Consider the following 21648-nt stretch of genomic DNA (forward strand, 5'->3'; position numbering starts at 1 on the left):
CCGGCACCAACGGCGGGCGCCGGGCGCCCCCCAGCGGCAGCAGCGCCACACTGCGCCCAGCCGCCCCGGCACGGCACGGGCGGCGCCGAGCGGCCCCGCGGGGAAGGAGGCAGAAGTGGGGGGGGACGGGACCGGCCACGACCCCCCCCCCCACCGCCCTCACCGGGGTCCCGTCTCCCCGCCATGCCCGTCGGTGCCTGTCAGCCGCCAGCGGGGAGAGGCGTCCCCCGGCGCCGCCGTCCTGCCCGCCTCTGCCCACCTCTCGGCGTTACGGCACGTCTAAAGCGGGGCCGGCGGGGCCGTTTGCCGGTAAAACGGCTTTCGTGAGGGAAAAATTAGTAATAATAATAAAAAAGCCCTTCGCCCGTCGAGGAAACCGGGCACCGGGAAGCGGCGGGGCGGTGGAGGAGCCGGAGGTGAGGGCAAAGCGGCGGGGCCGGGGGCCGGGGCCATTCCCCGGGAGCGGCGTCGAGGCTCCCCCCCACGCGTGCCCGAGGGGCGCGCCCCCGCGGGGCTGGCGGGGCCGAAACCCTGGCGGGGGCGCGCACGCCGGCCCCTTCCACGGCGCCGTGCCCGCCGGCTCCGCGACCCCGCCGGCTCCCCGCCCGCCGCCTCCATTTTGTGGCGCTGGGTGCCCCGGCCGGCGATGTGTTAAAGCCTCGTCGCGGAATTAAAAGCCCCGATGATCTGAGGCAGCCCTCTAATGCGAAATGACAAATTGCACTTAGGCGATACATGAACGAGAAAATGATTTATGGATTTTCGCGATGGTCTGAGCAAATGAAGGCGACATGAATTATACATCCTAATGTGCAGTATATCATTTTCTAATAACACTGTTTTAGTTCTAATGCTCGACGCTGCTCTCTTCGATAGGGGGTATTGATTAAATAAAAAGTCCGAGGGCTATCTTTAAACCGGACGCGTATCTTCGGCAGGCACCAGCCGAGGTTTATATATTTACCCGCTGCTAAAGCAGAGGGCTCTTGCCGGATCTGTGACACCGTGGCTTTTAGCATTTCCATCTGTCATCATTTAATTTGGCAGTGACTTCGCCAAATGAAGACCGATCTCTCGTATCGCTGCGTTTTGCTCCGTGCTGCGCTTTAGAAACGTAAATAGATGACATCAGGTCTGTAAATCCACCGTGCAGACGGGGATAGCACCTCAGTAAGCCAGAGCCTTTTCTCCCTGCCAGATGTCTCTCGTGCTGCCTTGGCACCCCAACCACCACGACTGCCCAGGGGGCATTTCCTGGCAAGGAGAACGTATGACAAACGATACCCGTGCTCAGCCAGAACTTTCCTAGCATCTCCACTCGCTGGATTTCACAGATTTCCTTCGAGAGAAAAAACCTTGCATTTAACTCATGCGCACTGGGAGGGAGAACCAGCGTGAAAAACAGTGCGTGTGCCTGAGGGAAGGAAGAGCTATCCAATGGGGGGCTTAGCCCCAGATGCAGCCGCATTAGAGTGCCCCAAGCCCAGGGTTCCCCCCCTTACAACCAGGTACCCTTGCTTTTCATCACAGGGTAGCAGTGAAGTGATCGTGACATAAGCTGTGAGTATTCCCAATGATTTAAGTTTTTCCTAGGCTAAAGTATCTCGTGACACTGAGAAGGACAAGCAAGGCCTGCCCTTGCATGAACTGGTTTAGAACAGAGCTGGGGAAGATGAAGTGAGAGGATCAATGCATTCATTTGGGGGTTAAATCAGGGGTTAAATCATTTGGGGGGAGGTGAGTAAAAGCTTCATTTCTCACTACCCAAATGAACTATTGCGGTTGTTCTGAAACAAAAAGAGTCATGTAAGTCTGAAATACCCAACTGCTGCATTTTGGATTGAACAGTTGCTTTCCTAAACTGGACAAACACAGTTTTGGGAGTAGAAAGCAATTCCCAGCTCTTTAGTTGAGTCACCAAAATGATCTTCTGGGTACCAGCCTTACTTTTAGGCCAAGGAACTTTATGACCGCTTTCCTGTCTGGATGTTAAAAACACTGAGAATTGGGATTTTTTCCCCTCCTGTCTTCTCTCCCCCCAAATCCTAGATTGCTATTACTTGTTTAAAAAAACATAAACCCCACCCATGTCCTCCTTTGAGACAATTAATAACAGTTCTTACTGCAGGAAAGATTACTGGAATCAATGATGTGATTAGGATTGTAAATAAGAACTAAAAGATGTCACCATTAGAAAAAGCCTGCTTCACTAATAGGAAGATGTGTATGTTTTACTGATAGGGCTGTAGGATGAAAATCCTGCTTCGAACAGAGGTCGATACTGAACAATTTCAGAAATTAACTAAGAGGCCTGATTAAGGTTATTTGTGTCAGAGGGAAAGGTTCACTGCCACCACTCCCTCAATGGATTTCTTTCTTAATTGCCAATGAGGAGACAAAACAGGAAGGCTAGACCATTTGGCTAATCAATAAAAAAGCCTGCCTTCATGTTTGCCTGAGGAGCACTCCATGGGTCAGATCAATACGGCAGCCACCAAAGTTCTTGCAGAGGTCACCAGCGATCAAGATGTTTTCTGATGGCTTTTAAACAACACCAGAGCCAAGCATCTGCCACGAGGCTGTGGATGTAAGCAGATTCGGAACTACAGTGTTAATCATCATCCTCATGCTTATGGGAGGACTCCTGGTGATAAAAACAACTCGTATTTATGACCTTAGACAGCTGTTCTAATAAATGAAGACAAAGTATTACTTCATTACACGCTCAGCACTGTGCCAGTTATCAGATTTGATGGAGCCTCTCCAGAAGGTGCCAGGAGTCTTTCTGAGTAAGAATTACAGTGTATGCACCACAGTCCAGAATGGAGTTAGACTGGATGCATCCTTTAGGGATTTAAGGCCAGCTTCTGCCTTCTTTTCTTTGCCCCCCTCACCCCTCCAGCAAAGAAAGTATGGATTTCAGGGAAACAGCTCAAGCAGCAAGAGGCTGCTCAGCATGAGATACTACATGGCTGCAGTCTGTTCCTTATCCCACCTTCTCCAGCTTTCAGACAGTCTATAATAATGTCTATTAAAAATAATCCCAGCTTGTTTTAGTGGTTTATCCAATTTAAGTCTGCACTGAGATAACTACAAAAAAATCTGGTTTTACATAGTTAAGCTCTCAACATTTTCTAGCAACCAGGTGTTTTTAGAGCACGTAGATCAGAGCACCCAGTCCTGGGCACTTCAAAACACTTCCACAAATGACTTAATGCTGATTAACATACACTGGGTCCAATTCCCATAAATTTGCTTTATGCCCTGTTATTTTTAATCTATCTCCTATTTAGTGGCAAATCTGACTGTATCTAACTTGTGTGTGTGTTAGCATTACAGGTTCACTCTAAACCTATGGAAATGACATTACGCAAAGCAACCAGTCTAAATACATATTCATTTCAATTCATCTGTTTACTTGCAGAAGGGAGATGACAGCTCTGTGTCTAACTTACCTAATAGAAGGTGTTTCTTGCAAAATAATAAGGCAAATTACCTATCATTTAACTAGAATTTTTGGAAAGATAGTGTACTCCATAGATAGAAACCAGGTATTGCATCAGTTGAGAAGCAAAATATTATCCCATGTATCAAGCCAGGCAACATCAAGCCACTATTTTCTGTATAAATTTATTTCTGTGATATGGCTCAATCAGCTGCACCCATTTCTTTGAACTTTATAGAAACACAGTTGACCTGCATCTGAATTTAACAAATGCTGCTAAGCTTGAATGATTACTGGTGAAAAGGAGGACAAAACCAGAGTAAAAAACTTCAGTTGCTTGAGATGCTGTTAAGCTTCTTACTATACACTTAAAGCCATAGGTAGATGTTGCTACTCATGATAAAGAAAATTGTTCTGTTGATTTTCTTTTCAACAGCAAGTTCAAGCCTTGAACTAAAGCATAGCTTGTTTTGAGGTTCAGCTTGAAAGTGGTAGTTAAGAACATAAAACTTTTATTCTTATCCTTATAATACACACACAGTGCTTGACAGAATAAATAGAAAAAAAATAGATTGCCCAGAAGAATTTACATTCTGGGGCCTCAGTTTAATATATATATGTATATAAAATTGTCAGCATAATTCTATCATGAGTAACCTTACCAGCTACACGGCAGATAACAACAGCATTGACTAGGAAGGGAAAGGAGTAAGAGGGGAAAAATTACGTTTATAATCATTCAGTCACTTGGGAAGAGAATGCATATCTGTATTTCTGTAGCTATTCTAGGTGGAGCTATGTGCACTACCAATAGTTAAGTCTGCATTTTTTCTGTTTGAATCTTTCCATGAGACACCACACTCAGGTGCTTGCTCTTCATCCTTAAGTTGTGGATGGCCAGTGTCAGCTTTTCCGTACTGTTACGCACCTCAGTTTGAACATTGAGGAAGTTCCAACTGGGAAGCTGTTTAGTCAGGTATAAGGCAATAATCAAGGAAGATACATTATTTTGTCCATGCAAAAACCAGTATTTGATTCAGAAGTTTTGCCACCTCCACATTTTGGAAGAGTGAGTTTAGCAGATGGAGGTCTCAGGAGTGCTTTTTGCCATTCTCAGAATGACGTGTGAAAGCGATGAGTCCTTGAAAAGCCTTAGTTTACACACTCAGACTTATAAGCTGGTCCCTGAATAACCTGCTTGTAGGAGAACTAGACATACCCTCTCACAACTCCTGCTTAGAGGTCAGCCTGCGTGACAACAGCCACGTGAGTTCATATGTTCCACACAATTGCTGTGGAGGATGAGCACCATTTTTCTCACTCAGAATGATTACTTCCAGGATTGTGCAGACTTAGCTGCAGAGCTGGATATAGATTCAAAGCATGTGTACACTTACTACTCCCACTGGTGGCAGGGAAAAGGAGAAAGTAGAGGAAAATAAGCATATATAGAGTAAAACATGCAGAATAGCAGAAAAAGAAAATCACAAGAGCAAAAGCATAGAGAAATAACTAAAAACACAAGTGCAACAAAATAAGCAGCAAGAGAAAAAAAAAGGAGTTTAGACTTAAAAGCAAAAAGACTAATCACTTAAGTAATAATACCCTACCAGACTTTTCAGCATCATCCTAAACTACTGTAGCCTAACAAAAAGCTGTTAGCATACCCTTTATTTTTTTTTATTTTTCAGTAGGCTTTACATATGCATGGAAAATCTCACAACTGCTAACTGTTACTTAATTAGGTGAAGCGGGAGTAGTCTGTGCTATCATCTCAATGGCCCACCCGCTATTTGCTCTGCACGCTGGGGCACGGTGGTGCTGCGATTCTGGCTCTTCAGTCAAGAAACCCAAGCAGAAGGTCGCTGCTGGCAGCAGCAGCCCCTGCTGAGCTGGGCACCTCTGGGGGCTGTGCGTGGCCAGCATCTGCAAAGCCGCCCTGCTCAGCAGCACCTCACCGCTTCGGGCACAGAGGTGTGCACCTCACTCAGCAAAACTGGGAAAAGTTATTAACAAAGTATGAAAGTCACATAATAAATACTTAATTTTAAAGTTACTCATGCTGTTGCTTCTCGCATGCATATGCGTGACAGCTGTTAAAAGATCCCTCCCCGCTGCCCAGCAGTCCTGCAGTTTGTTCACTGGAGCGAGGTACCCGAGAGGTACCAGAGGGGTGTGCTGGGACAAGATCTGTTGGAAGAAAGCTTTTGTTTGATCAGTGTACACAATGAGCGGCTCTAGCAATGTTGAATCAGGGCTGGCTGGTACCTGCAGGACCTCAGCCTCTTCGGTTAGTAAACACTGCATGAGGCAGGTGGTACCAGGAAGGAAAAGAATGATCTTCTAATTAAATATCTTGGGTGCCCTGTGCTGTTGTGCATTACAGTATGCAACGTGTGCCCCCGGTCTGTGGTTTTGGGAGGGGCCGTAACAGCACTGCCGCATGTCTTTAGACATGAATGGAGGAAGGCTAGCGAAGCACTGGGGCACGATGGGGAGAGCTCAGGAGGTGGTGACAGCTTTACAGGGAGCAGGGGGGGCGGCATGGAATGCACCAAAGCAGCCTGCAGGCACATGTGACTGTCTCCTAACATGCCCACAAGCAAGCTGCTGAATCACACCTGCTTCCTTTAATTCTGGTGTTCTCTCGATTTGCAGGCTTTACTATGCAAATCTTTTTGAAGTGGCACATGCATATACAATCGTATACATATGCTTATACCTAATTACACGGACCTTGATGTTGCGCTTGGAAAGCAATGACAATGCTGCGAGATGAGTGTGCGTGGGGAGAGGGGAGTGCAGCTGCCGCTGGGTTCATCAGGAGCAACGGCCAGCACAGAACGGATCCTGCCTCCAGTCAGAGGCAATGTCTTTTAATTCAGCGCAGGGGAGGAGGCAAAACGTTACCCAGCGGCGGGCAGGGCTACCCTGCCGTGGTGCTGCTCAGTGCGGCGGCTGCCTGGGCTCGGTGGCTGCTCCTCCCGGCTGCCAAACACCAGTACACAGCCCCGGTGCTGCGGGGAGCGAGAGCATCCCTTGCCAGCAGCAGCCTTTCTGTTCCTCTGCCGCACACGGCAGCGCTGACGGAGAACTGTGAGCTGTAGCAGCTGCTGCTTTGAAGGGATGGTCCGGCAAATCGTGCAGCTGTGGGAGGCAGCAGCTGGATCGCAAAAAATCAGCATCGTGCCCGTGCAAAACGGAGCTGTGCCCATCACAGATAAAAGTAGCAATGCAGAGCAATGTTGCATAGTAATCTGCACTGACATACAGTCACGAGAGAAGTGTATGTTCCCTGAATGCGAAGAGCTGACTTAAAGAAGGAGCCAGTTTGGTGGAGAAAAATGTAACACGGGCACTGTGATAACTCTGCTTCAGCTAGGCACGAAAGTGAAGGAATTTGCAGAAAAATGAGGGAAAAGGAAGGCGAGACAGGAAGGGCTCAAGTTGTGGGAAGTGTAAAATGGAAGAATGAGGCATATAAATGTAATTTAGGGTAGAGTGGGAAGCTGGTGGAAATCTTGTAGGAAGGCTTGGATTTCTTGGGCTTTGAAGAGCATTCAAGAGTTTGCTGGCTTTTGGTGCTTATCATAGATTTCCCTGTAACTGGGGGACACTTGGTGAGAGGGAATTGCTTTTTCTTATAAGTCGTGGGGTCAAGATCAGAGTGGGAATATTTAGTAACAACTTATCGCTATTACTAGTTGTCATCTGCTATAGGCTTTAAATTGGAAAAGCCTCATCTGGAATAACATGCCAGAAAGTTGTCTGCTGCTCTCCCTTGGGGCTGTTATGCAGTAGGAATCCAGAGAGCTTGTGTCCCACAGTTTCTGTCTCACCATAGTTTCCAAAAATAATCTGGAGATGATCAGAAAACTAGTTTATAATGTTCAATTTGCTGTGAAAAAAAAAAAAAAAAAAAAAAAAGAGGAAAAAAAAAGATACATACTCTTGATCCTTTGCCATATTTTGCTCAACACAGAAAGGAACAAAGCACAATTAGGAAGGAAGAAATAGCCTTTATGGCATTACCAAAGTACCAATAAATAGCTTCAGAAATGCTGTTCTTATTAGAGTCAAAGAGAGAAAAGCCAAATAATAGTTGTATACATTGATTTTGCAATGTAACTGTAGGCTTACAAGGCAGTATTGAAGAATATCAGCTGAAAATCCTTGACCAGAATTCAGAAAATTTTAGCATCATCAGAAGCCCTGTGTCTACAGAACTGTGTATTTAAAACTTTAAGTATTAATGCCCTTTTTTAGAAATTTCAACAGGTAATAAATATTCTTAACCATCTTGTGTTGTGGTCTCTGTGGGAAGAGAGAGGATAATGCCTGATTGGTATTCTGATTTGAAAAAACACACAAAATGTGACTAGGAAAATAAAGTATTTAACCGTATATATATATATATATATACAAATATCTCTCTCTATATATCCTGCCAAAATGACCTTTCTGGGTAATAATTTGTTTCTGAACATTTCTGGAAGTGATTGCTGTAATAAAACAGTTTCCAGAGCTTGCATGTTTTTAGGGAATGGCAAACAGACTTTTGATGTATTACCAAAGACTGCAGTGTACTTTGCTAGTGGTGGTGATCTGGAAAACCTGTTTTACTGTTCCATGCCTCAGTCTTTATATATGTATAGTGGGCATAATATTATTTCTTTTATATGAAATATTTCACTAGATCAATGAGTAAGAAAGTCCTATACAGGAATCAGACTTCATCACCATGTGTGAGCCTGATCTGAGAAGGGTTGTCTATAAGCCTGCCTACTGAAAAGTGAGACAGAGGTAGAAATGTCTGCTTTGGGCATCCTTAAGGCAGAAGTCAAAGAGCTTTTCTCAGAAACTTGGTGAGGTTTGGCAGTTTGCAAAGTGCAATGTTAGAACTTCCAGTATGTGGTGGTTTTACTCAGCTGGGCAGCCACCACAATCACCCTCTCCCCCTCCTCAAGGGGAAAGAGGGAGAAAATACAATGAAAAGGGCTCAAGTGTTGAGATAAGGACAGGGAGATCGCTCAACAATTATTGTCATGGGCAAAACAGACTCAGCATAGGGAGAGTAATATAATTTATTACCTGTTACTAACAAGCTAAAGCAGTGAGAAACAAAAAATACCCACCCAAACTAAAAGTATCTTCCCTCCATTCACACTCTTCTATGTCCTCCTCCTGAGGGAATGGTGGGGAACAGGGAATGGTGGCTGCGGTCAGTCCCTAACACTTGATCTCCGCTGCTCCTTCATGGTCACTTTCTGCCCCAGCTCCTCATGGGGTCCCTCCCATGGGATGCCGTCCTTCCCGAACTGAGCCTGTGGGGGCTGCCCACAGGAAGCAGCTCTTCAAGAACTGCTCCCACATAGCTCTGTACCATGCTCCAGCACACGCCCTACATGGGCAGCAGCTTCCCCCAGACCCTCTGCTCCTGCGTGGGTTCCTCTCCACAGGCTTCAGCTCTGGCCCGGGGCCTGGTCCTGTGGGGGCTCTCCATGGGACGCAGCCTCCTCCAGGCCACATCCACCTGCTCCACTGGGGGCTCCTCCACAGGCTGCAGCATGGAGATCTGCTCCGTGTGGGACCCATGGGCTGCAGGGGGACAGCCTGCTCCACCAGGGGCCTCTCCGCAGGCTGCGTGCCTGGAGCACCTCCTGCCCTCCTGCTGCATTGACGTTGGGGTCTTCAGGGCTGGTTCTTAATCCTCATTCTCCCAGCTGTCGTTGCACAGCAGATTTTTTTCCTTTCCTAAAAATGCTCTCACAGAGGTGCAAACAACATTGCTTATTGGCTCAGCATTGGGCAGCGGCGGGTCTCTTTCAGAGCCAGCTGAAACTGTCCCTTACCTAACATGGGGCAGCTTCTGGACTTTTCTCAGAGGTCACCCACTACTAAAACCTTGCCATATAAACCCAATAAACAGTGCTGCATCAAAAATGTGGTTGTGGCCAAAATACAGCCTGATATAGATGTTTTTGGCTTGTTCAAATATCTTCAAAATTTGCAGATAGGTCCATTTTGTAGTGGCAAGGTTTACTGGTTGCCCACTTAATGCTGATCATTGATAAAATTTGCCTTGACTTGGAGGAAGTCAGTTGATGTTTCATATTGCTTGAATTGTCTAATACACTAGAATTGTGATTATATGATTGACTTGAACTTGATCCAGATTACTGGATGATCAGATATCACATATATGATCTATCTACTCCTGTACAGAAGATGCTAATCATATATTAATGATCTAAAAAGCCTAGCAGAAGTATTAAAATGACTTAACAGTAGAATAGAGGTTTCCTTCGTACCATCTGGTCGCCAAATGTGACATTAGGCAGTAAAAGCTTTCAGTTTGTGAGAGTGGTAGAAAAAGATCTACAAAATGGTTTAACCTTTCTGCAATAAGAGCATTGTAACTTATGCATGTGTTCTATTCCCACTTAAATGCTGGAGGTTTTTGCAGTGATTTTTATTAGAGGTAAGATGAGATCCTGCTTGTAGACATGGCTTCATTTGTCCTACAAATCTGTGTGTGTTTGTCAGCCAGTGGATAACAGTTCTTTAATTTTTTTTATTATTTTTTTTTGTGGTTTGTTGTTGCCTTGCTTCCTTCCTGCCTGCCTGCCTTCCTGCCTTCCTTCCTGCTGTCCTTCCTGCCTCCCTCCCTCCCTTCCTTCCTTCCTTCCTTCCTTCTCTTACAGGAATGAAAGAAACTTATTTTCTCTGGCATTTACTGCAAACAGTAGAAATTTTGCCTGAAATTAGGAATGGTCTGTATCCAACCAGCATATGTTTTAGTTAAAATGTTTTGGAATCATATTCCTTGTTTTTATCATTTGATGCTGTCATCATTTTTTGACTTTGCTCTATAATGTGTGTACATGCACACACGCATACATAAAAGTGGAAATAAAACTGTCAGTTACAGAAATTTGATCTTGCATTTAATGAACAGGTGAAATTATGAGGAAAAGTCCACAGGCTGTTGGGACACATAGGAAATACAGAACCAGGACCCTAGAACCAGCAATACGGAGAGCCTTTTCTAAACAGTATGGCATGCTGTCCCCATAATTTTTGACCAGCACATTTTTTGACAAATAAAACAGGGATAATTACTAATTAGTTTCACTATGAATAATGATCTTGGATTAGGGAACCAAACTTCTGTGTCTCATTTTATTTTCCTTGCACTTCCTTAGACCAAATGAATGGGATTAGATTGTGGAGCAAAGTGCTGGAAGTTTCCATTTTAAAAAATTATGGAAAGTGAAGTAAATAGAAAAAAAGCATACATTGTGTTTTATTGTCTTTTTTATGGAGGTTATAACTAGAGATGTTTTCTTGTAGCTTTAAACTGAGTAGCTATGAGGAGTTACTCTTAACGGAGTCAATATGGACTAGATCCAAAAGTTTTTCAAGCAAATAGTGAGATTTCCAGCGATTTCAGTGTTCTTTTGATCAGGCCCTTAATCTTGTAGAAAATGCTGGGCTTAATAGGACTATAGTGTATGTGGTACTGACTGCATATGGAGTTCACTATTGTGTCTAAAGGAGAAGAAGATGGAGATTTACTAACTGATTTTCTGTAAGTATTGTTTTACTTAATTGTCATTCTATTCCCTTTCCAGCTGTTTTTGTATATAAAAAGATCAAGTAAATCCCCTTTAAAAGGTTTGCTTTTGTGTTAAGGTACTTAAAGTTCAATGTCTTTGTGTCAAAGAGCTTTTATGAAAGAAGATTTGTCCAGGCATATCCTGTAATAAACATCAGGAAACTGCAGGGCTTGGCTAATGGTGGCAGTATAGCAAGTATATAGTTTAAATAGCTGGCTTTACATCAGGATTAATTTTCTCTCCCCGCACCCCCCCCCCTTAAATCTTAAAAAAAAAAATTTTTTTTTTAAAAAAAATCTTCTCTATTTACTTATTTGTTTTTTAATTTGAATATTTTTGTCCTATCGTGGTTAAATGGTCTTAAGTAGTTTTCTGGTTCATCGGTAGTACAAAAATGCATCATCCTTGGCTGATGCACTGAAGGCTGTGTGAAAGCAGATTACATCTCTGCATGGTATTAATTGATTAAGTGTTTGAAGAGCAAAGTTGCTCATCTTTAAAGACAACTTCATTCATATATAATGAAATATGTAGGAAAATGACTATTTCTGGAAAACAGAATTTCATAGAATATAGGAAAATATATAGGAAAATGACTCTTTCTGGATTAGTCAAAAGCAAGGGCTGTCACAGAGGTAATAGGAATCATTTGTATGTTGGTCAGAAGTTTAATTAGGATTAAGCAAAACAGAAAACTAGAGCTTTAGCCTATCTGATATAAACCAAAAGTGAGAGCCCTTAAACACTTTGAGGCAGGGAGGGAATTTAAGATTGTTACAAAATGGAAAGGGAAAGACAGTGAATAGTTTCAGTGGTAATACTAGAGAGGAGGATCAATTACAGAAAATATAAAAGAGTAAGGAAATATATATTCACAAAAATTCCTGAGAGAAAATTATAAAAGGAGCAACTTTTTTTTTTTTTTTTTTTTTTTTTTTTTAGCAACTAAGAAGTAGAATACAAAGTTGCAATCCCACCACTACATTTAGTCCTTTGAATGACCAAGTGAAAACATAATACTTATTTTGGATGCAATGATGCTGAAGGTGATAATGAGATATAATGACAATCATTGTCAAAGTTCTCAGGTGAAAATAGCAGGTTTTAGAAAACAATTTTAAGTGTATCATTTAATTGGTAATTCTTGGATAATTATTATTGCTGACAGTCCAGGAACAGATTATTTGAATGGACATACAGATACATAGTTATGATCTCCCAGATTTAGTTGCACTTACTGCACTTACTTGACTCTTAGAGAAGAAATTGGACCTGGTCAGTCAGGCTGAACATCAGTCTGGTGAGCCAGCCCCTCAAGGGCAGAAAGTGAGTTTCAGTCCCTTAAACAGTGAAAAATGCATTTCCACGTGACACTCGTGCTGGCTGGGACCAGGCAAAGAGAGGTTTACTGGCAGGGTTACACTGAGAGCAGCACGACAGAGAATGGTGCTGATGGAGGACCTGGAAGGTGCTGGTTCACCTCAGGACCTGGTCATCCCTCAGAAGAACTTCCCCATGTTTTCCTGCAGGCATTCCAGCAAAAGGGAGGTTTTAATTACTTTGAAGGAGAAAAATAAAGATGTAAATGAGAAATACATGTGGCTACAGATGCTTGCAGGTGTTCACTGTCAATGCTTTTGTTTCTTCAAAAAGTCCTCAGCCCCCCCTTTCTTCTGAAGGAGGAAAAAAATTTGCTTGCAAGCTGTTTAAAAATAATTTTGTTCTCATTTATGTGGGAAGATAAATTGTGATATTTATGAAACCATTTCATTTTAATTGAGCATTTTAAAAGATGTTTAGTATTCAGGGATGGTCTAGGTCTGGTCCTAGAAAGTTTATCTTATTGTTCTGCATATCTTAGCTGTTGATCCAACCCTCAGAAAAATCAAATTACAAAGCTGCAAGCAAAGTCTTATTGTATTTCTCTGCTGTGTTACGTCAATTTCTTCTGAAGAAACCTGTCTTAAGAGTCTGTGCTTTCCAAGCGCTTGGACTGTCTTGTATCTCAAACTGCTAATAAATGCCAACTATAACTAATAGCAACATTGGTATGTGGTTCACATTAAGAACAGCAGGACTACTTTTAAAACTGGAGTGGCTGCCAGTTACCAGGAGCAGAGCCTGTCACAGCAGTAGTGGGTTTTTGAAGGGGGTGTGTGGGGGGGGTGTCAGCCATAAATAAACCTCAGACCAGAACTGTGCAGACTTCTGCATTTTGAGGTTAATTGGAGCTTGCGTGGTGCCACTCCTTCCACCATCAAGCTTTAATGGAAGAATGCAGGGAAGAACTATGCAGAAATATAGGTATCATCTACGTTTGGGTTGTTTGCCCTGTGCAAGCTGTAGGTTCATGTTTTCAGCTGTGGGGATGAAAGTGGGAGAAGACTACAGCAGACATTTTTCTCTCCCCCTTTTGTCTTTTTCAGCTACATGTGTATCCTCTTTTCCTTTCTACTTTATTTCCATATATTTGACTCCCTCCTGACAACAGAGGCATTTTCTGATTTTCTTTCCATCCTTCCTAATGTGATTCTGCCACCATTTTATCATTCGTGGAGATGACTTCAGACTTAGGTGGTTTGGGTTTGTCTCTCTTTGCTGGCTTGACAGATTGCAGAGCCTACTTGTCCACCCAAACACTTAAATTAAGTGCCTGAGGTTAGCCAGGGGGGAACATGCCTTGAACTCTATACCACAAACTTTTGCTAGACCAGCCATAGTATTTGGCTCCAATTTGATAAGTGTGTTTTAATTACATGGATGCATGTTGCTAATGAAGGAATGCAGTAGAATTTAATTTGGCTATCATAATATGTAGAATGGACTCAGTTTTTAAGTTGAAATGGCTGTACTTACAGTATTTTTTTCAGAGAATTCCATATATAAAATCAATTTATTCAGACAAGTTTTTGCATTAATGGAAAAAATATATATAATTCTAAAATACTTGTTTGAAACTCTGGATGAAATGAAGTTTACTTGTGGTTTTCAGAATTCACAGTGAATTTCTGCAATTGCATGGAACTGGTGTTCAGTTTAATTCACCATGCACAATACATTTTTGTGTTACTAATTTTAAAATCCAAGGCTTAATATTAAAGTTAGAATTTGAGTGAGATAAGTAGGCAAATACAATTTTTTTTTAAATACACTTAGCTTTTCACTCACTATGATGCTGATGCTTAGATACCCTATTTAATGATAGTTAATACAGTGATACTGATTTTGTCCCTGCTGTGTTCATTATTAACCCCAGAAGGTAATGGAATTCTTATTAGACTCAGTACTGGATATTAATACTGTGTCTGACTATGGTATGAAAAAAATGAAAAAAGCCTGCAAACCTTTGTAAGTTAATTGCCTGACTTAGAAACCACTAATGTACATGAGTAACATTTACTCATGCAGATTGTCTTAGTGAATTCAAAATCCCTCAGATGGGCGGTTGCAGAATAAGGCTATAAATCATAACTATATGGAAAGTCTAAGAAATGTTAATGGGAAGGTACCCACAAGGTACCATCAAAATTTAATAAGGTTTTATGAACAGTATTTTAAAAGCATATATAATTAAATGAAGGAACTGGTCAATGTTTAAAAATAAAGAAGAACCGGAAGTTGAGCCTAATTTGCATACACATAAACATAAATTAAAAAACTCTAGAGCAGCCATCAGTTCACAGTAGTTACTTCTATTATATACGGCAACCAAAGCCACCATATCCGTGTTCCTTCACACCTATTACACAGAATTTCCTTCACACCTGTTATTTATGTATGCCTCCCTCCCCCAGGTTTTTCATTTATTTATGCTGCAGTTTGGGGCTGAAGTAAAATCAGTGCTTGGGCAGACATCCAAGGCACGGAGGAGTCTGGCACCCTGCTTTTGCATGGGAAGCAAAGCTAGAACAGACACTGCTGGGGCCTGGCTCATGGCTTAGGCCATGATGGCCCACCATGGTTTCAGCTGTTTCTTGTGTATGTGAAGGGTGTAGGTACACTTAATGGAGACACTGACAGGCTCCTGGACAAGCACAGTTTCTGTATCAGGGAAAGTGACTTTATTTTTATTTTTATTTATTTATTTATTTATTTTCACCATCAGACAGCAGGTTAAGTGGTTATCCCTCCACTTCTGGGGTAGTTTGGGTGCCTGTAGCCGGGTACAAAGACACTCTGCATGTGGAGTACATGCAGCTGGAAGGTATAAAGCAACTATTTATTCATCAGCACGCATGAAATGTAGCTGGGATTTAATATGCTGCTAGGGAGCTAACCTTGATGAGGCACCTGTGGTGGGGAAAAGAAGGTTTTGGTCTTTAGGTAGGTATCAGGTAGGAGGAAAGGCCTCATCTCTCTGGTTCCATGAGGTTGCTTTTTGGTGTTGCCATCTTTTACCATCTCTTTCAGCTCTGGTAACCCAACCTCCTAGGTCTTGCTGGCCTAGCTAGATTTCCAGCTATGATTTTTATTCCCTTTAAAAAATATTTTTTTTAAAAAATTATGTATTTATTTTTGGATTGTATATTTTTCCATGTTGGTGTTGTCTATTGAGGTGGCTGGCTCAGAGGCAGGGGCACCCTGGGGAGATGTTGGATAGCAGCAACCAGGAGAGATGCAGCAAAACCTAGTGCAGGTGGCAGTGCCTGTCCCCAGTAGACAACTCCTCAAAAGCATCCTGTCTCCCCAGTGTGTGGCCTGGGGCTTATGTCAGCTGGAAGATTATAAGCCCCTGGGAGATGTGCAGCCTCTCTCAGCCTAGTGTATTTGGCTCAGAGTTAGCTTTCTCTCAGCCAAAAATGGTCCTTGCTGCTGGCTGTGTGCTTTGAAGAGAAAATACACCTCTCAAGGGGTGAGCCCCAGGGATGACTTCCATCCACACTTTTTTTTTTTTTTTTTTTTTTTTTTTTTTCCCTTCTCTAGTTAATTGTTTGGCTCAATTCATCTCTCTTGCATTTGTGGCAGGTGACCAAGTATCAGAAACTGTGGCAGAATTGGCACGCAGGTACTTGTGGCAGCTGAAGGGGATGTGGGGCTTGGCTGCCAGGAGTGCCAGGGTGAGCGTGCTGCCATGGGGAGGTTAGTCTGGGGATTGGAAGCTGTGCCGTCAGCTCCAGCAGGGAGGCCTCTGCTGTGCTGCAAGACCTCTCCAGGCACTGAACCTTGAAAACCTTGCTGGATGCATCTCCAGGGCTCCCAAAGTGTAATTTTGTGGGTTTACAGGAGGCTGGATGTATACTCGCAATGGCTTGCGTATAGTCAGCAGGCTCTGGTGGCCTTAGCAGGGTCAAGGACAGAGGCAGGAAGGGGAGCTAGGGATAGGGTTAGGGAATGTAAGTTACACTGTTTTTATGTCAGGCTTAGGTGATATATTGGTTGTGTGTGTGGCTTTTTTAATTGCATGGGCAATATTTTTGGTCTAGTGGCTTAGTAGAGTAGGTGTTGGGTTTTGCTTGGAGTGAGTCTTGGGTTTTACTTGGGCACTTTAAGTGCATATCTCTGCTTATTTTGAAAGTTGACATCCATTTTAGTTACTTTTTTTTTTTTTTTTTTTTTTTCTTGAACCTCCACAGCTGGAGGTAGATGTGGGCTCAGCCAGAGGTTTTCTGTTCTACAGGACCTAATTTGTGTTTCCATGAAATTTGGAGTCATTTAATATAATTATTTCTATATCTGGTTTCAGGAGTTTCTCCCTGTCTAAAGTCCCTGTCATATAAGGCAGGGGGAAATGTTTCGTACTTGACTCTTCACTGCATGGAAGCATCACCTTTATTTCTTGCCTCATCATCTGGAGAAGTGATAGCTCTAGTTATGCATGCATACGTGTGGAGTAGATACCTTATATGAATGAATTCTTTCCCTCTGAGGTGGGGCATATAATGTTTGTGGTCTGATGGGCCAGGCCAAATGTGACAGCAGTGGGTTTGCCATGCAAAATACAGAAAGGGACAGAAGAGAAAGTTCATCTGAATGAATAAGATAGCAGAAGGTAGTCAGAAATGTAGATTGGCGATCTTATAAGGGAAACATTTGTGATGATAACATCTGTTATGGCCTTCAGTATGTTACTGATAAGTAGTTGGTCAAAGTATACAGCATCTTTCAGGGTGCATTGTCATATACTAGCTGTGAACACATGTACAGAGAGGCTTCCAAGTAAGTCTGGATATCTTTCTAGACAAACTCAGCAAGGTTCAGGACTTTAAGCTTCAGCTTTGTTGGCAGGCCACAATAATTCTGTTGTAGTAGAAACAAAAACATATAAAAATGCACCACAGTAGCCTTATATGGAAACCATGCATTGAATTTAATCAAAATAACAAGTGTATATTGTTTCACTTAAGTGCCAAGAACCAGTTTTTCCTTTTTTCTGTTTTGAACATTAAAAGTTATCTGAATGCCATGCCTGTGTTCTAGGGTGAGGAACAAACAGTGTTTTACTATCTCAAACACTTTTGACTAGTTATATAACAGCCTGAAACATGTGGGCCTAGGACTTTTTTTTTCTTCAGTAGCAGCTGTTTGCAAAATGCATATATGTGTGGGAAATTACAAAGAAATAAAGCAACCAATGCCAAAATAGAAATTGTATAAAAGAGCATTTTTTTGCTTGCTTAGCATTACCATGACTTATCACATAGGTTGGTCATAGACAAGATATACAAGATATACCAAGCATTATTACTGTTCTGTGGGTATCAAGAATGAGTCTGTGGTTGTAATAAGGTGTGAGGGTGCTAATACTGAAAAACAGCAGACCATATCAGGGTTACACAGGGAGAACTCTTGAGTATTAGTAATGTAAATATGGTAGCAGTCCTCAATTCTGTCTAGAATGTATCATCAGAAATAACATATTGCTTTCAAAACTGTCATCTAAAGGTTATTTTTCTTTGAATCTTCTTTTTAAAAAAAATGGATAGAAACATCAAAGAAGAAATAAAAAGCAGAGTTTTTCTCATTTTTTTGCTGTTGGTCAGACCTGGTCACCTACCCTGCAACCAAGAACCACCATAAGCATGCATACCGTGGAGCTAACTCGCAGCTCATTTAAGACAGAGGTGTGAAAAGCAGACAGCTCTGAATTGGACTAAAAATCTTTAACAAGAAAAAGGGCTAATTATTAGCATGCTGCTGCCATTTGAATGAGTTTAGTAAAGCTTTTTAAGTTTAAAGCTGGCCTAATCTGTTAGTGTTGTTAAGCATTCCCAGTTTGCTGCACTCTAAGTGATGCATTGAGATAATATGTATTAAATTGTCAAGAAAAATCAGCACTGGATGGCAATGTTGCAGCCAAAAGGAGCAGAAGGAAGCCTCCTAAGAGGCTTTTACTGAGGAAGAAATTTGGAAGGTCATAAGACTAGGATAGTTGGTGTTGGCTTGAGGACAGCTGTAGATGGAAAAAAGTAGCAAGAGAAAGGACTCTGTTTGGACTGTTGCATTAAAGACAAGTGCTTCAAAGTTGCCTTTGGAAAAACTTGCACCTTCTGCTGGGCAAATGGCTCAGAAAACTGAGGCAGGACTTTGAGACAGCCTTTATGTGTTTAGCCAAAGTCAAGGAATGACTAATAGCCAACAAAGAAGGTGGACTGCCACAGGAGAGGTGCCATTTACATAGCTCATAGTTACATTACAATACGTGGTTCACACTGGAAGTTAGTGGGGTAATGTGCTGGAGCAGCTGGTTTGGCTTTGCTTAGATTTTTTTGCTTGTGCAGATCAGCCCCCTGCTAGGGAGCTGGGAGTCTGGGGCCTTGGCCTGCAAAGATGTTGGACTGGCCTTCAGAAAGGTGGCTGCTCACAGATTGTTCGGCTTTCAAACAGTTAATGTAAGCATCCAAGGTCCAAGGTATACATTAATTGCTGTTATCATTCTGTCAAACAACTGAATTATTGCCTGAGAACGTTACATGTTTACACAGAGCTTTGCACAATGAAAATGCAGGCATTCTTTTTCTTCTGTAAGGATGTGATCACCTTTTTTTTTTTTTTTTTTCTTTTTTTTTAACAAGTCTGTTACAAATAGAATATGGAGCAGTAACCTTTGCTCCCAAATGTAGGCAGTAATCTAATTTGAGCTGTGGAAACTGACTTCTTGAGCATTTGGTGCAACTTCTAATCCTTCTGGAGAAATAATTGTGTGTTAATTAAGAGGCAGAATTCCACAAGGCTTATTAGCTGTCTAGCTGGATCTGAGAAGCAGAAGGTTGAACAGAGTTTAACTAAAATTTAGAACTGTTAATTAGTCTCCTTTCTTTCTGGTTTCCTTTCTATTTTCTTGTTTTTAGTTTGTGTAGCACACTTTGAATGACCCGTGAGAAACTACTGTGCTTCTGACATGATAGCTCCCAATTGTAAATGCTGTACTTTACTGGCTGTGAAAGAATAAAGCTTTAAAAGAGCTTGGCTTCCCTTAGCTACAAGCTAGCTTGTTATGGAAGAAGAAATGACACAAAGTGGAAAAAGCAGGCTGGCTAATCTTGTTAAATTGGCTGAATAATGTTGCATTCAAGATTCCTGAACTCCATGCTGGAACACACAGATGCTTTAATAAACTTGAGATGACCTGTCTCACTTTGGCAGTTTTTACAGGGTTCAGAAAATGTTTGATAGGTGTATGGAGACTTAAGCATGAAACTCTTCCTCACAGACCTGCATTTAGATAGTTATCAATATGGGGATTTGTGAACATGCAAAGGTTTTACTTCCCTAATGTGTGCCTGGGCAAGATCAGGGAGGGAAAAGCAGACCCGTGAAACTCATGTTAGTATCTCTGAAAGCTTGTTAGACAGCATGCATAGAGATGTGAACTGTTTTCTGTATTTGCATTTGGATATTATGATTAATATATATATATAAAATTTTTATTTTTTTTTTTGAAGGGGAGGGGTGAGAGGGATGCTAGCAGGCGGTACAAAACTCCTGGGGATTCTGGTATGCTGGGAGGTGAGCTAAGCAAAACAGCTGCTCTTCCAGCTCGCTAGCCCCTGTACCCCCCAGTGAAATCATTTTGAGCCTGCTGAGCAGGAGCAGTTTAAAGGTCTGTTGTAAAAGACACAAGTATTCTATTCATTAATTAGACTTGTCAGAGTCTGCTTTGTGTCTGCCACAATGCATACTATTTCATTCCAAGGGTGTAGTTAAGCCCTTAAGCTAATTTGATTTCCGGCTCTGTTCCTCTTGTATTCAGTGTCTCACCTTTATATGTTTTGTTGTTGTAATCACCAAAATGTTTATATTTTCCTTTTCAGTTTATACCATGTCCCAACGAAGACATTTGCATTTATATAAATACTTCAATGCAGGATCAGTGCATTTGCCTAATACAGACACTGCAAAACAATATACATCTGAATGACTAATTGTGGTAATCTAACTGGTTTCAGAACAATATGATGTGCTTGTATTTTTGGTTCACAACTGGGGAAGGAGAGGGCTGAGTGGTAAAGGGAAGTAGAGTAAGTGCAGTGTAACGAACCCCTGAATTATAAACAGAAAAAAACTACCTGGTTATGGAAAAACATTCTAATTGTTCAGTTTAGAGTTGCTCTGTAGAAGCATGGTAGTCATGCTATGCTCTTATTGTTCCCAAGCATTTGGGGGTGATGGGTCTGTTCTTCCTTATTTTTAGTTACCTTACTACTTGTTTAAAATATGGATTTTTTTTTTTTTTTTTTTGTTAAAGATAGCCTAAGTACGTGTCTTAAGGCTAAATTTGAGGAGCTCATGAAACAGTAGGGTGCTTGACCTTAATTGTGGGATTCTAGGTATGCATGAATGAAAATCCTAAAAGCTCTGTTAAAATGTGCACTTTTTGTGCAACCCTCTTTGGCAGTGCTTGAATTGCTTCATTACTAAATCTTGGGTTGGTTTCTTGTTGCTATGCTAGCTTTTCTGTCAAGCATACTGCACAACATTCTGATCTGTCAGCTACTTGGCAAGAGTTGCTTGCTTAAATGATACTAAATACTTCTAATTTCACTTTAAAGGATTGTTTTATGAAGGGTTGTTCTTAGCCATAAGGCTCTAAATTGTGCAGTTTTGGACAACTAAATGATCTTCCTCTGGTAGAAGAAGAAAATGCTTTATCAGCAGATTTAACGTTCCAGTTGTCTTTAAATGACAGACTTGGAGAACATGATATTTGGATGGGAAGAGCTCAGATCCCAAATGGAGCTGCCTAACCCCATTTACTTGGGGAACGTCTCTGCATATATGCCTTGCTGCTTGTTTTGTAGGATCTTTTTCACTGACTTTGTGCTGTTTCACACTGAGACACAGATAGTGAACTTGCTGACGTTTATTATCTCCTGATCTTTAGAGTCTCTCTGCATTGTTGGAATGTCCCAGATATAATTTATTCCCATTGCTCAGTTACAGGCTCCTTTGTGAGATATAACTGTGAGCAGAGACACTGCCTAACTACATCAGTTCAAGGCCATACAGGTATAGGGTTGATACAGACAGATAAAAGTAGTTTTAAAAGATGAGTGTCCACAGGTAAAGCTTCACTGAATTTTAATGTTTTAAAGAAATACCTTTATGGCATAACAGTTGAGTTATAAACTAGATCCTGTTAGGAAG

At 41.9% G+C, this 21648-nt stretch overlaps 1 long non-coding RNA gene across 1 annotated transcript in view; it reads left to right on the forward strand.

Annotated features, from left to right (window-relative positions):
- The first annotated feature begins 51 nt into the window (after positions 1-51).
- LOC118166750 overlaps positions 52-21648 on the forward strand; it is a 63477-nt gene continuing 41880 nt past the window's right edge. Inside the window, exons 1-2 of the long non-coding RNA XR_004750708.1 lie at positions 52-416; positions 1048-1170. This is a non-coding gene — a long non-coding RNA (uncharacterized LOC118166750). The remainder of the gene's footprint in view (positions 417-1047; positions 1171-21648) is intronic.

The sequence above is a fragment of the Oxyura jamaicensis genome, chromosome 4 (assembly GCF_011077185.1).
Source record: "Oxyura jamaicensis isolate SHBP4307 breed ruddy duck chromosome 4, BPBGC_Ojam_1.0, whole genome shotgun sequence".
NCBI lineage: Eukaryota > Metazoa > Chordata > Aves > Anseriformes > Anatidae > Oxyura > Oxyura jamaicensis.